General features: G+C 38.4%; 1 long non-coding RNA gene across 1 annotated transcript; it reads right to left on the reverse strand.

Annotated features, from left to right (window-relative positions):
* Window positions 1-9,660: 9,660 nt before the first annotated feature.
* Window positions 9,661-10,179, reverse strand: LOC149147675 (uncharacterized). The gene is made up of 3 exons (XR_016262916.1): window positions 10,086-10,179; window positions 9,839-10,000; window positions 9,661-9,714 (listed from the first exon to the last, which is right to left on the reverse strand). It is a non-coding gene; the product is annotated as an uncharacterized LOC149147675 (long non-coding RNA).
* Between the last annotated feature and the right edge of the window lie 1,433 nt (window positions 10,180-11,612).

Raw genomic sequence — 11,612 nt, forward strand, 5'->3', positions numbered from 1 at the left:
CCAACCGATCCTATATGCAGCATGCCTTAGAATGCCTCCAACCAAAGGTGTTCAACTGGTGCGACGCAGTACTTCTTGTGATGAAATAACAGTTGACCAAGATAAAGAACGGGAGGTTGAAGAACTTTGGGTATGGTTCTATTTTTACTCTCTTTGCCTTGGAGAAGATACCACTGATGCAGCCGCAGTACATTGCACTCGATTTACCTTCTCCTACTGAACCACGTATGCAGAGATGGGTTGACCATATGTCTAGGCATGCTGGCCAGCCTCAGATTTCATTTTCTGATACCTTCTTCAGGTGGTTTGATCATCAGGAGATGGTTTATTCTGAGTATCCATACGCTGGCATGGACTTCCGGGGTGATCCAGATTTAGTACTGCCGGATGGCGAGCAATGGGGCGCTATTGGTAAAATCTCTGACGATATTGATGTTTACTGTCTTTGTTTATAATGTCCTTGTGCTTTATTCTATCAAGACTCTGATCAAACTCATGTGTACATGCAGATGTTGGTCCCGTTCGTCCAGTAGTTCACCTGAGAGTACCAGCTATTACCCCAGCGGGAGAGGTCGCCAGAAGGGCTATTCTTCATGACCTTGATGTGGTCGAGACTCTCACAGCTTTGTAGGAGCAGGTTGAGGGCCTCACTCTCGGTATACCAGATGTGAGGACTGACGAGCTACCTTTGCGGTTACAGCGGCATACTAGTGGTGTGCCCAAACGATGGACTCGTCTCCTACCCATGATCGCACAGGCTGTGACTTGCTATCACGAGCATCATTAGACTAGGGTACCCCCTAGCAGTTTGAGTTTTTGGGTCGCGTGACCGATTTTGTCTTGGTTACAGAACATTATGTGTAAACCATAAACAACTATATATATTTTTTATTTTCAGGGTTTTATTTTGGTTGAGCTATATGATCCACATGTAAAACATTGATGATGTGTTTCTTTTTATAAATGTTGCAAATGTCTATCTAACACATAGTTTGCTAATGAGTCGGTTAATGTGTTTAAGTTTCTGGAAATATGTTGGTATTGAATAAGATCAAATTGTCTTTCCAAAATCTTAACCCTTAGGAACATGCGATAAATAGTTGGGTTTCGGACGGAATATATACCATTGAGTTGTAGTATTACGAGTTGTGAGTCTAGCCTGACAATCAGTCGGCGTATACCACGAGTGATGGCATCAGAGGGAAGTTCTATCAACGCGCTATACTCAGCGATGTTATTCATTGATCGACCAATACATACAGCTCTGAAACTTACTAACTCGTCGCTTGGATAAAAAATGACCCAGGCTACGGAGGACAGGTTCCACGAACTACGACTCGCTCCGTCGGCATATCCAACACATGGCTCCAATGGGTTTGATATCTGCAATAAATGTAAAAAGGTGGATTACTCGACCAAAACAAACACTTTAGCGAAAACAAAAATTATAACAAAAGCATATTGGATACTATTACGCATAGTAACGCTTGAGGTACAACCCATTACGAGGTTGCGCCAGTGGAATTCCGTCATAATCCATTAACTCGTAGGCTCCCTTTGCTAACACCCACTTAACAATATAGGGGCCCATCCATAAAGACTTAAATTTACCTGCTCCCAATTTGTCGGATTCTTGGTCGTAAAGCAAGACCAAGTCACCTTGTGAGAAGACACGGGGTTTGACATTTTTGTCGAACTGCGCCTTGACTCGTTTCTTATGGGCTTTGTTAGCCAAAGCGGCATCACGACGGGTTTCATCCAATTGGATTATTTCCAAGAAATGAGCCTCTTCTTCTAAAGTTCCGGGGAGGAGATCAATTGCGAGTTTGAGAGACGAGATTTCACACTGGACTCGTAAGACTGCTTCCAGGCCATATACCAGTTGGAAGGGTGTGAACCCGGTTGCATTCCTTACCGATGTTCGGTAAGCCCACAAAGCTGAGTACAGGATTAGGTGCCATCTCCTTTTTTGAACTCCGATCATCCTTTGCAGCATGCGTTGGAGGACTTTTTTGATCGCTTCAACTTGTCCGTTGGCTTGCGGATAATATGGAAACAATGTAAACTTTGAAACGGGAACTGATACTGTTACCCGTTTTGTAGAGGTGGCAAAAAAATGACCTGATTTTCAAAAGTGGTGATGCAGAATACACATGTTTTTTTTAGAACATGGTTTTTGGAACTTTAATTTTTTCATGTGCATTAAGTTTTAGAATGGTAGTGAATGGTAGTGATTTTCATCCTGATTTTAAAAAGTGAGTATTCTGCATCACACCCTTTTTTTAAAAGACCTATTTTTTGACTTTCAATTTTCTAGTGTGTGAAATGTAAAAAATTATTTTCTAAATTTGATAGTTTTTGAAGTGGTCATTTTATTCATATTTTCTTGTTCTCTATCTTAATTTTTTTTTTTTTAGTGGGGTTTTTATTGTTTTGCGTTTTTAAATTAGAAAGTCGATAGTTTGAATTTTAGATAATCTACATATTTATACATCCTTAATTAATTTTTCAATCCACATGAAATAATTGTTTCTAAAAAACAACATTTTTTAACAATGGACATAAAAATAACCATTTTTAACATAAATATAACAAAAAAACTAAACGTTTTGATAATTTTTTGCTAGAATTAACATGTCAAAATCACAATTTTTATACAAAAATATTAACTAAAAATGGTCAAATAATAGTTTTTTTTATGAATTTCATGTCAAAAAAATAATAATAACAACTTTTTTTTTTCAAAAAATAATAATTAACTTAAAAATCAATGCGAAAATCACAGTTGTGCTCTCCCCCGCCCACCCCTCCACCGCCACCGCCCCCGCCCACCCCTCCACCGCCACCGCCCCCTCCCCGCCCACCCATCCCCCTCCACCGCCACCGCCACTGCCCCCCCGCCCACCCTGCCCACACCCTCCCCGCCCCCCCTCCACCGCCACCGCCCACCCCTCCCCCGCCACCGGCCCCTCCCCGCCCACCCCTCCACCGCCACCGCCCCCTCCCCGCCCACCGCCACCACCCCCTGCCCGCCCACCCATCCCCTGCTACCGCCCCCTCCCCGGCCTCCCCGCCCACCCCGCCCACCTATCCCCCAACACCGCCCCCTCCCGGCCCCCCTGCCCACCCCTCCACCGCCACCGCCCCCTCCCCGGCCACCTCTCCCCCTCCCCCTCCCCCGCCCCCTCCGCGGCAGCGGCACCCCCGGGCCGCCTCGCCCCGCCCGACCGGCGGAGGGTCGATTCCGGGAATCGACCCGCCGCCGGTCGGGCGGGGCGGGGCGGCTCGGGGGTGGCACTGCGCGGATCTAGAACACATCTACCCAAATCTTCAAGTAATTCCAAATCAAACAATGAATACTTTATTCTCCCACCTTCACATGCAATTGTTTTATTTCTAGACGCACGTTAGGAGGGACAATGTTGAAAATGGATCCACCTTTTTTAAGAGTTGATCTAGTCTATATACTCGTCGCACTTCATTTTATACCATTCTCTTCTCTTAAACTTCTCTTTTCATTCCTTTTTTTCTAGTTTGTTTCCTCCTATTTGAATTCTCTCATGCATCCCCCTAGCAACTTCCCCTGAATCCTTCTTCTTATTCCAAGAATGGAGGTGAGACACCTCTTTAGTCTTCCTAGTCAGAATTTGCCTCCAAAATTTCTTAGGAGCTAGCTTAGAGAGGTGTAAGAGATTCCCTTGTCTTTAACGAATGTATTGCCTCTTTTTCCTTTTAGTTAGGGCTTTATATATTTTTATCTTGTCCATTTTAAGAGATTCATCAACAGCTTCCTTAAGTGCTCTCCTCGCACTTTTACACGCTTTTTCATACCATGGATTGGTTTTGCTATTTCTTTTATTATTTGATATAGGAAAAATGATTTTCAAAATTTGATAACTAATTTTCTAAATCCCTTTCCAAGACTAACACTTGAAAAATCAATTAGGTAACAAACATGCTATTAGATAGAACTATTTGTTTCTTTATTTCACCAAACCAAATTGAAAAAATAATTTTATAAATTAAAAATCAATAATACAATCTTAGAAGGAGTTTAAACCTATTATTATAATCATGATGTGAAATTGAATAGCTAGATTCTTAGCACATCTAATATTCTCTTTTATTCTGCTATCAATGATATCATATTTTCCAACGTTTGATACATTGTGCAAGGCCTATCTATATAAAAGGATCATGAAATACAAAAAATGGAGAACCTTTTCCCACGAGCATGTGTGTGCTTGACACAATGGGCATTCTGTATGTACATAATGGGTGTGCGTTCTGTATGTACAGAATGGGTGTTCTGTATGTATAGGTAATATCATAAAGTTAGAAAATAATGATATTACCTGTACATACAGAACACCCATTCTGTATTCTTAATATACATATCATCAATAATTTCAAATTAATCTTTCTTGTCAAGTCGAAATTTGATTACAGTCATTAGATAAGTTTTTCAGAGTGAATAGGCTTATAAGTAATTATACTCAGGGAGAATTTTCTAAATATAATATCTAGTTTAATTTTATAACATGTTATGTCAATTTTTTCTTTTTATTTTTATAAAAATCTCATTGCGAACTGATTTACCAACCAATGGTGACAAGAAATAAGTACATTTTTATATAGTCAACCAAAAAAAGCAATATAACTAAACAAATTGTTTAAGTTTGTTTTTGTTTAAATCACTAAATAAATAAAATTTATGATAAGCAACTTAAATACTCATAAATCGAATTTATAATTTCAATAATTTTTGTAAACCAACCTATCAAAAATGTTGCCTTCCTTAAACTCTCAAGTACTTTTAAATGAAAAAACTTTTCCGTGCAAAGTCAGATTCCAGAGAATTCCAAAGCTGCATGGAGTTATTAAGTCACATGGAGTTATTAAGTCACATGTAGTAAGTTAATGATAGTTGCATTATATTTTCCTAAGGTTGGTTGAAATATCACAATATTCTCATAAGAAAAAGTGGAAAGTCAATAATTTATTTAGTTATTATATAGAACTAAACTTAACTGAATTGTGGTTTCCCAAAAACAATTGTTCTGAATTCATTCATTTGTCAAATCCTAAAATATTTCCAAAAATTTAAAAATTAATGGTTTTAACTTCGTTCTTTGTCAAAATCTCTACAATGAAGATAAAAATGACCATTAAGATAAAAATGACCATTACAGAGTGTTTGCAACTAATGCTTTGATAATGTAAACAATGAACATAAAAATGACCATTACATAGTATTTGCAACTAATGCTTTGATAATCTGTTAAATTATAACTTGAACTGTATTTAATTACTACAGAGGTAGGTGAGCCAAACCAGGATCACCAGTGTTGGGAGAGGCCCGAAGACATGGACACACCTCGCACTGTCTATAAAGTAGATAGTTTTCCATACAACGGACAGTAGTTATTCTCAGCAACTCCTTCAAACTGCAATACGGGTATATTAATTACATCTACTGAACTTCAAACATAATATACTTATTCTTTGCAATTTTTTTTTTTAAATCTTACCGATCAATTTTCTGTTTGGTGAGGTCAGGTGTTTGATTTCGCGGATAAATACAGAGGTTCTTACAGTGATTCTCTAAATTCGGCAGTTTGCCCATTCTACTGCTCTTACTCAGGATATCAAGTAAGAACTCTTTTGATTAGAATACGTGTATAAAATAGGTAATAGATGATGATATGATTGTCATGGCACGAGCCTTTGCTTGCAGGACGAATTACTGTGGGGAGCAGCATGGTTGCTAAAAGCCACGAATAAAGTATCATATTTTAACTACATTCAGTCAAATGGCCGGATGCTTGGCTTCGATGATAACGGTGATTTGTTCAGCTGGGATTAGAAGCATGCAGGAGTCAGAATTCTTTTGTCTAAGGTGAAATTATGCACCAACCTAAACACGCAGTCGTAATTTTATTGGATTATGCCAGCATCATTCTTTCCCTCTGTAATGTTACTCCAACGTTATTATTTACTCTAATTTTGCCTTCGTTGCGTAGGAAGTTCTCTTAAGAAATATACAGTCCCTTAACGAATACAAGAGCCATCCGGACATAGACATTCCCTCACCTCGAGAGAGATTGTAACTCTCTCTTCTGTATAGAGTGAAAGATGTTGAATTCCACTTTTGCAAGTTCTAACAGTTTCTCTCTCATCAAATGTGGCGTCCTAAACCAAAAATTTGTGAACTAGAGCTCACAAGCTCCGAAGCGGGTACGGGTCGATTCCCAGAATCGACCCGCCGCCAGGCAGGGCGGCGCAGGGGTGGCGCCGCGCACCCCCGCCCAGCCCGACTGGCGGCGGGTCGATTCCGGGAATCGACCCGTACTGGCTTCGGAGCTTGTGAGCTCTAGTTTATATATTCATACGGATTATTTGCTACGGTACTGAATATTTTAGTTTTTTCTCCTTGCTATTTCCTGCGGTATGTGACGCAGAAGAGGAAATCCCAACGTGAGCATGGGTTGCAATGTCATTATGCTAGAACCGAAACTGATTTTACCTTAAGTAATATTTACACCGAAGATGTCTTCTGAAACTCTTCATGGCCAACTTAACTCACTCTTGTTTTCCACCGTTGGTTTGAGCGAACAACTGCCATTATTTTCTACCGTTGGTTTGAGCAAAGAGCTGGCAAAACAGTTGGTTTTTATGAATTTCCTACTTCCATGCACATTCGTTACTGAATTTGCAAAGAAATAGGATTTCTGCCAGGCCTTCCGCCGGCTACTAGACAGGGAAGTCGTCAGAAGCGTCCCCGTCGGCAGTGGCTGTAGGAAAAACAAGAAAAATGAGGCCGTTCCCGTGCTACCCAACTCTCGAGGTATATTTCCACTAAGTCTGTTGCTATAGAGCTCGAGTTCCGGAGTTTGGAAATTTCCCATCCATGGAGGTTATTGGTAGAGAGATCCGGCAGGCACATTCCATACTGCCAGTCAGGTTCGGGAAGACGAAATAGGTTCTTTAATGGCACACTTTCGTGAGTGGAGGGCTTACAGAGCACTATTCAGTGTCACTCCTCATCGTGATAGGGCGGTGAAATTCTTCAGCTCTTAAAAAATTGACGATTATTTGATTTAAATCAAATTAATCTGTCAAAATTGGAACTTTGCACTACACCTTCTCGCTCTAGCTCTAGTGGAATTCCATATCTCCATCATCGAGTTCGTTGCCTTCTCTGTGTGCACGAGGGGCAATGGTGTAGGGGCCATTGAATTCCTAATCCCAATCCTCGAAGAGGTTACATCACTTTATTTCAGAAGCTTCGATTAAAATATAATGAGATCGCTTTAGTTTGGATTTGCAATGAGGACAATCACAACTAAAATTGGTAAATGAAACAGTATTTAAACCAAATTTTATCAATCATTTAGTTTCATTAATTATCATTAAAATTGAAATAAATACAATTGAATTCCATATTAAATTTTCGTAAACATTATTTCGTAAATCAATTATATTAAATTTTAGTAAACATTATTTCGTAAATCAATTAGTGTTTTTTTTAAGGGAAACAAAATTTATATATCTACTCCAAAAAAAACTTTGCAAAGGCTAACTCTACCGAGTTTGTTTCTAAATGGATTTTTGTAACTACAATTCTTTCTTAAGTAGGAAATTGACTATTATTAATTACATGGAAAACGGAAGATAATTCTGAATTGACTCAGATGATGACAAGGTAACAACACTCTCTACAGGGACCATTGAGAAGTCACTGTAAACAAACCTACTCATGTCCTCATCACATGGTACCTACTCATGTCCTCATCACATGGTTGTTCTAGCCGATTTTTAATAGTTACATGATTAGCATGGCTTTCATCCTTGTGCTCAGATGTTGATATTGCATTAGCAGGATTATATGAAGGCCCTACATGGCCATCGTTAAAATGTGAAGTAGCAGATTTTTTGGTATACCACACTCTCAATCTTTAAACTTGGGATAGTTGTTGCAACTACACTCACAATTCTGGGGATAGTTGTTGCAAGTGCACCCACAATTCACATATTTTGATGATGATTCATTCAAGATGTTGTATGCATAATCACAAGACAAACGTGTTGCTTCAAGTACAATGATGCACTCACAATTTACATATATGGTGATAATTCATTGAAGATATGGCATGCATAACCACAAGACAAATTTGCTACTTTAAATATAACCATGAAAAACAAATCTTCTCAAATTTTGACCAGATAATCTTTCCAATCTTCCATACCTTCAGTGTATTTTTGCACCTTTAAAAACAATTATTAACTTATAATATTTTTAAATATGTTATATAATATTGTTTATCATTCAACATCATTGATTAAAAACAAAATAACTAAACTAATAACAGCCGACATTGTAAAAATTTAATTGGATGATGGGTGTACCGTGTATGGTATATTCGGCTCATATCTTCACGATCTGCATGTCCATGAAAATGGCAAGGTCCCCACTTCCCAGAGACAGATTTCTTTTATATTTGTATTCATATTTCCCAAATACAGATACAAATGTTTACAGCAAGAAGTTCACACCGCTATCTATGAACTGGCAGTATCTCGTCCTCAATCGGCTGCTTAAAGCCATTTCTCCCATCACACTTCCCCCACACAATTACACATCCAATTCCCATTCCACTTTCCCATGAATCACACTCATTTAGACTTTGCTCACCGTCCTCGTCCTCTCCTTCCTCAGTCTGAGAAGTATGGTCACTGCAGTATTTCTGAAGTGGGAATCCACAAAGATCCAGATTATCCGAGAATGAATGAGTATATTCGGATTATTCGGTGATATAATTATGACGTTTGAAAGGTTGACATCTTCGGTGTCTTCCAGATTATATGAGAGGAGTGTACATGTCGGTTTACGACAACATAAACGAAATGGCACGAGAGGCACAGAAGATTCAAGTCCGAGACACAATCAGCTATGTTCGACAATCTGTATGAACAATTATAATAAAGCATACACGTAATACAAATATTTCTTTGTGAGAACCTTAACTTGGGGAAATATTTCACCCAGTATGATCAGTTAATTTTGTTTCGCTTAGTTAATTTTGTTTCGCTTGTTCATGTGCATGTCCAGTGGGAGGATTATTTTGATTCGTATATGGTAGAAGCCAGGTCGATTTCCACTGGTTATCTTCCGACGTTCGAGGAGTACCTGGAGAATGGTAAAATCAGTTTCGGTTCTCGCATAATGACACTGCAACCCATGCTCACGTTGGGATTTCCTCTTCCGCGTCACATACTGCAGGAAATAGCAAGGAGAAAAAACTAAAATATTCAGTACCGTAGCAAATAATCCGTCTGAATATATAAACTAGAGCTCACAAGCTCCGAAGCCGGTAGGGGTCGATTCCCGAAATCGACCCGCCACCGGTCGGGCGGGGCGGCGCCAGGTGCGCAGCGCCACCCCCGCTGCCCATCCCCACCCGACTGGCGGCGGGTCGATTCCGGGAATCGACCCGTACCAACTTCGGAGCTTGTGAGCTCTAGTTCACAAATTTTTGGTTTAGGATGCCATATTTGATGAGAGAGAAACTGTTAGAACTTGCAAAAGTGGAATTCAACATCTTTCACTCTATACAGAAGAGAGAGTTACAATCTCTCTCGAGGTGAGGGAATTTCTATGTCCGAATGGCTCTTGTATTCGTTAAGGGACTGTATATTTCTTAATAGAACTTCCTACGCAACGAAGGCAAAATTAGAGTAAATAATAACGTTGGAATAACATTACAGAGGGAAAGAATGATGCTGGCATAATCCAATAAAATTACGACTGTGTGTTTAGGTTGGTGCATAATTTCACCTTAGACAAAAGAATTCTGGCTCCTGCATGCTTCTGATCCCAGCTGAACAAATCACCGTTATCATCGGCGCCAAGCGTCGGGCCATTTGACTGAATGTAGTTAAAATATGATACTTTATTCGAGGCTTTTAGCAACCATGCTGCTCCCCACAGTAATTCGTCCTGCAAGCAAAGGCCCGTGCCATGACAATCATATCATCATCTATTACCTATTTTATACAGGTATGCTAATCAAAAGAGTTCTTACTTGATATCCTGAGTAAGAGCAGTAGAATGGGCAAACTGCCGAATTTAGAGAATCACTGTAAGAGCCTCTGTATTTATCCGCGAAATCAAACACCTGACCTCACCAAACAGAAAATTGATCGGTAAGATTTAAAAAAAAAAATTGCAAAGAATAAGTATATTATGTTTGAAGTTCAGTAGATGTAATTAATATACCAGTATTGCAGTTTGAAGGAGTTGCTGAGAATAACTACTGTCCGTTGTACGGAAAACTATGGAGGCGGCTGCAAGCGCTGCAGCAGTTTCTGCAGCAACGTCTGATCCAGGATGTTGTGTGTCTACTTTATAGACAGTGCGAGGTGTGTCCATATCTTCGGGCCTCTCCCAACACTGGTGATCCTGGTTTGGCTCGCCTACCTGTGTAGTTATTAAATACAGTTCAAGTTATAATTTAGACAGATTATCAAAGCATTAGTTGCAAATACTATGTAATGGTCATTTTTATCTTCATTGTCTACATTATCAAAGCATTAGTTGCAAACACTCTGTAATGGTCATTTTTATCTTCATTGTAGAGATTTTGACAAAGAACGAAGTTAAAACCATTAATTTTTAAATTTTTGGAAATATTTTAGGATTTGACAAATGAATGAAGTCAGAACAATTGTTTTTGGGAAACCACAATTCAGTTAAGTTTAGTTCTATATAATAACTAAATAAATCATTGACTTACCACTTTTTCTTATGAGAATATTGTGATATTTCAACCAACCTTAGGAAAAAATAATGCAACTATCATTAACTTACTACATGTGACTTAATAACTCCATGCAGCTTTGGAATTCTCTGGAATCTGACTTTGCACGGAAAAGTTTTTCATCTTAAAAGTATTTGACAGTTTAAGGAAGGCAACATTTTTGATAGGTTGGTTTACAAAAATTATTGAAATTATAAATTCGATTTATAAGTATTTAAGTTGCTTATCATAAATTTTATTTATTTAGTGATTTAAACAAAAACAAACTTAAACAATTTGTTTAGTTATATTGCTTTTTTTTGGTTGACTATATAAAAATGTACTTAGTTCTTGTCACCATTGGTTGGTAAATCAGTTGGCAATGAGATTTTTATAAAAATAAAAAGAAAAAATTGACATAACATGTTATAAAATTAAACTAGCTATTATAGTTAGAAAATTCTCCCTGAGTATAATTACTTATAAGCCTATTCACTCTCAAAAACTTATCTAATGACTGTAATCAAATTTCCACTTGACAAGAAAGATTAATTTGAAATTATTGATGATATGTATATTAAGAATACAAAATGGATGTTCTGTATGTACAGGTAATATCATTATTTTCTAACTTTATGATATTACCTGTACATATAGAACACCCATTCTGTACATACAAAACACCCATTGTGTCAAGCACACACATGCTCGTGGGAAAAGGTTCTCCATTTTTTATATTTCATGATCCTTTTATATAGATAGGCCTTGCACAATGTATCAAACGTTGGAAAATATGATATCATTGATAGCAGA

The sequence above is a fragment of the Pinus tabuliformis genome, chromosome 9 (assembly GCF_031772625.1).
Source record: "Pinus tabuliformis cultivar Carrire ecotype Pingquan chromosome 9, CPIR1, whole genome shotgun sequence".
NCBI lineage: Eukaryota > Viridiplantae > Streptophyta > Pinopsida > Pinales > Pinaceae > Pinus > Pinus tabuliformis.